Raw genomic sequence first — 4468 nt, forward strand, 5'->3', positions numbered from 1 at the left:
ATACGCTCAGGGACTTCGTTGGCCAGTACGGCACCCAGATCCGATATGCCTCCCCCGCACACCCACAGACAAATGGCCAAGTCGAAGCTGTCAATAAGATAATCAAGCAGAACTTGAAGAAGCGGCTCGACGATGCCAAAGGCTTGTGGGCCGAAAAACTCCCCAAGGTGCTATGGCGATAAGAACGACCCCAACAGAGGCCAATGGCGAGTCCCCTTTATGCTTGTCATTCGGCACTGAGGTCGTGATCCCTGTCGAGCAAGAGGTTCATAGTGAGAGGGTCGCGTGCTTTGACCCACTCACCAACTCGGAACGGTTGAACCTCTACTCTGACCTCCTGGAAGAGCGCCGCGAGCGAGCCCATCTCCGGAATATCAACAACAAGCAACGTATCGCCCGCTACTATAACCCCAGAATCATGCCTCGCCTCCTCTCCGTCTGGGACTGGGTGATGAAGGAGAAGATGCCAACCCCAACGGGACTCAAAGCCACCTGGGAAGGGCCGTACGAGCTCGTTGAAGCCATCAGACCCGCTACCTTCTACTTGAGGGGAGCAGACGGCATCATTCTCCCACACCCATGGAATACACAACACCTCCGCTACTACCCCAAATAGAGCGCGACACCGCCTCTTCACTATCTCCACCTCGCTATCGCCCCCCAAGCAAATGTAAGCACCAACACTCCTTTTACTTTAACCGAATGTATTTTGCAGCTGCCCTCGTGCAATATTGAATGATATAATATTACCTGTTGAATGCTCTCGCAACGAATGCAACACTCCTACTCGCCACACCTACCAACTGCATTAAACGAATACTAACGATTATCGCCATTTGACCTATGATCGGTCAAACATTTTACTCCCATCATTATCGCCATAGGCCTTACGTTGGCCACCGCAACACGCAACAGGCACGGGCACGCTGTATAGCAATCCCAACTTATTTCCTACGCGTTCCATAACGTCAATGCGATATCTCTCACGGTCGATTTCGCTAATACAGCACCACGCTGTCCCTCGCAAACCCTTGTGCTTCCAACCGCGATGAAATGAATGAATGACTGAATGTTATGCGATATCTTTCCACAAACGAATGAATGAATGCTCAATGAACGCCAATAAATGCCAACGATTCGCGATATGCGATACTCCATCAATGAACGCCAATGAATGCCAATGATTCTCGATATGCGATACTCCATCAATGAATGCCAATGAATGCTAATGTTAGCAATTCGTGATATGTGATACTCCATCAATGAAGGCCAATGAATGTCAACGATTCGCGATATGCGATACTCCATCAATGAATGCTAATGTTCGCAATTCGCGATATACGATACTCCATCTGACAGGACCCGCCCCGAATTTCCCTCTGAAATCCGAAGTGGCCCTGCGGGGCCCACCTTAGAAGAAATTCTACCAAAAAATTTGGCAGAACTTCCCCTAAAATGGACTACCCAAAACCTGTTGAAAGACACAAAGTACTTCAAACAAACCAACCTTATACTCCTGGAGCCACCTGCTCCCCAAATCACAACTTCAATTTCTCAAATAACAGTCTCAACCCAAAAACAATATTAATCCCACAGCTTATCAGAGCAATATTAATCTATTAGGTATCACAGAAAACAGAAATAGAATGAGTACGCGGAAGCAATGCTGTTGGCTATGCCTCGACTCCATGTACGCCCGACCTCAACTAATCTAGCCTGCAAACTGGGCATTTGAAACCGAAGGGCCCAGGGGAAAATACATAAAAACGTTAGTGTGAGTGGACAAAAATATATAATTGTAAAAACAGAAGAGTGTATACTTTCCCACATTTATCTCTTTAAAAACCCGATGCATGCAACAATTTAAAGAAACACAACTTTAGTTCAGCTCAAGAAAACCGACTAGCCCCGCTAGCCACAACCAAGCAAAGAGGAAAGAACTCTGATACTCAAGAAAATAAGACCAGCCCCGCTGGTTAAGGGAATCGGACTAGACCTCGCTAGCTCAGCAATAATATAATGAGTAGGGGAAGATGATAGCCATACGAGTGAGCCTCCCAGGTTCGGGTGACAGCCTCCCAGGCTAAAGTACTCTCATTACTCCCGTAATATACCCTTACGCCACTAAGTGTAGCGATAGGATACTGGGCTTCAAAATTACTGTCACAGAGACAGTAACCAGCGCCACAAAGGCGGAGGGCTTCAGTGATCCCATCACCTCGCCACAAAGGCGGAAGATCAATGCTAGCAATGATAATAGTCACCCATAGTATGGCAAAAGAAAATCTGAAAACCACATAAATCCATAAAGCTTCCCCCAAAATCTCACAATAAGCTGAAAATATCATCGACGTGTCCCACACGCCAAAAGTATCTCAAACCAATAGCGGAAAGGCGAGATCAAACAAAATCATAATTCTCAAACCGAAATCGTTGCTAAGGCATTCCCAATGCCAAAACCAAAGATCGAATAAATAAACAAGGAATAATTTCATCGAAATCCCATTTCGAAAATCTTTCAGAGATCTCAAATCGGTGAATGAAAAATAAATATGAAATTCTGGAATCACCTCAGAAAATAATTCGTCGAAAATCAACATAAATTATAAATTCGAATCCGAGCATAACAAAATAATATCCGAAATTCACAACCGGAATAATTCATAATCACTTCATGAAACTCATTATTGAAAGCAAATCCACGAGATAAATCGAAATCAAATTCCGAAATCAATTCATATGCTCGAAAAGTAATATGTTAATTAAATAAAGTATTAATTCAAGAAAAATAAACGCATGCATCATTATTTAAAACAAAAGTCCACTCACAGTACTATTCCGACGATCACGTATACGAGTTCCTTCGTCGAGCAGTAGCTCGGTACCACGCCCTGTACATAAATATAATCCGTGAATAACTATTCTAATTTAAATACGATTCTCAAAATCGAATCCTCATAAATCATCTCTCCACTTCTTCTCGGATTCAACCCAAATTTTACCTCTAATACCAATTCGTTATCTTAAAGGTTCCAAGTCAGAACCGAGAGATATCCGACGATCGGATTCTCGTAAATCGATAATTGAAATCCTAAATTTTCATAAATTCATAATCGATTAAAAACTTCTCCAATTCCAACCAAATTCACATATTCAACCTCTACAAAAATTATAGGATTTAACTAGCTAAAAAAAACATAGAATTTAAATGACTGTTTAAACGCCACCACTGTTCACGCACCGCACTGTTCATGCGGCGGGCAACTTCTCCGATGGTCACCAAATTTTGGCAGCAGCTTCATCTCAACCCCCCTAGCATTTTTCTCAACTACACCAAGTTCAGAAAACAACTAGACCTACCTCAACAATTAAGAAAACAGTAAACCCCAATTTGTGAATAGTGGCCAGATTTCAATCTCAAAAATCCTCCAATAAATTTATGCCATATTATACTTAAAAGAAAACCCATGAGGTAAGGAAGAGATTGATACCATTTTTGCTGCCGGAAATTGCCGGAATCCGCACCGGAAGATCTCTTTCTTTCTTTCTTCCTTTCTCTCTCTCTCTCTCTCTCTCTCTTTTTTCTTTCTGGTTTCTGTCGTAAAGGATGGGGAGAATGGCTGGAAATGGGGCTGATCAGCCCCTTATAATTAAGGTGTGATGAAATGACCAAAATACCCCTCACACAAAAATACTCATAACTTTGGCATACAAACTCCGATTTATATGTACCACATATGCACGCGCTCGGTTTAACTTCCTCTATAATTTTCATGAAGAAAATTTTCTCAAATTTTGACCCGAACTAAAAGTCAACTTTTAGGGCCACTAAAAATACCGAAACGACAGTAAAAGTGAAAGTAATTGCCGTTTACCGTGTAAAAAACTAGTAAACTGGTATTTTAAGATAAGGGACGTAACAATCTCCCTTCCTTATAAAAATTTCGTCCTCGAAATTTCATACCGCTGAAGATTACACACCAACCCAAAGTACACATTACGAAGAAAGATAATACACCGATCTCACAACAGTGGGTATGGTAAGGCACATAAAAATATGCCAAATTGCTCAAAACATGTAGAACTTTGTTTCAAAAATGATCCAAGAGTTGGCCGATTGAATAAGGAGATCAACCCTTAAAAGGAACAATCCTCATTCGATGCTGCCAGGATCACAATACTTGTCGTCTCTTCTGTGAGTTAAATTTTCTTTTACAACCTCAAGTCACTACTTTAACAATCCATAGAGTCTCCAACCATCCCAACTACTCAAGCAAATCACAACATGTTTATAGCTCAGATAGCACAAGGTATTGATATCACAAGTCATTCAGTTGGAATAGAAGTATTCATGACCCTTCATATAAGTTGCATGGTGAAGATCCACCCCGTTCACCAACCATATTGTGATAATACATCAACCCACACTTAATACAATTTCAATTCGTACACGGATTTATGAAAAAGT

At 41.8% G+C, this 4468-nt stretch overlaps 1 long non-coding RNA gene across 1 annotated transcript; it reads right to left on the reverse strand.

Annotated features, from left to right (window-relative positions):
* Positions 1 to 1492: 1492 nt before the first annotated feature.
* On the reverse strand, positions 1493 to 3643 carry LOC133718479 (uncharacterized). The gene is made up of 3 exons (XR_009850319.1): positions 3492 to 3643; positions 2830 to 2891; positions 1493 to 1723 (listed from the first exon to the last, which is right to left on the reverse strand). It is a non-coding gene; the product is annotated as an uncharacterized LOC133718479 (long non-coding RNA).
* Positions 3644 to 4468: the final 825 nt, after the last annotated feature.

This window comes from Rosa rugosa, chromosome 6 (genome assembly GCF_958449725.1).
Source record: "Rosa rugosa chromosome 6, drRosRugo1.1, whole genome shotgun sequence".
NCBI classification, from domain to species: Eukaryota; Viridiplantae; Streptophyta; class Magnoliopsida; order Rosales; family Rosaceae; genus Rosa; species Rosa rugosa.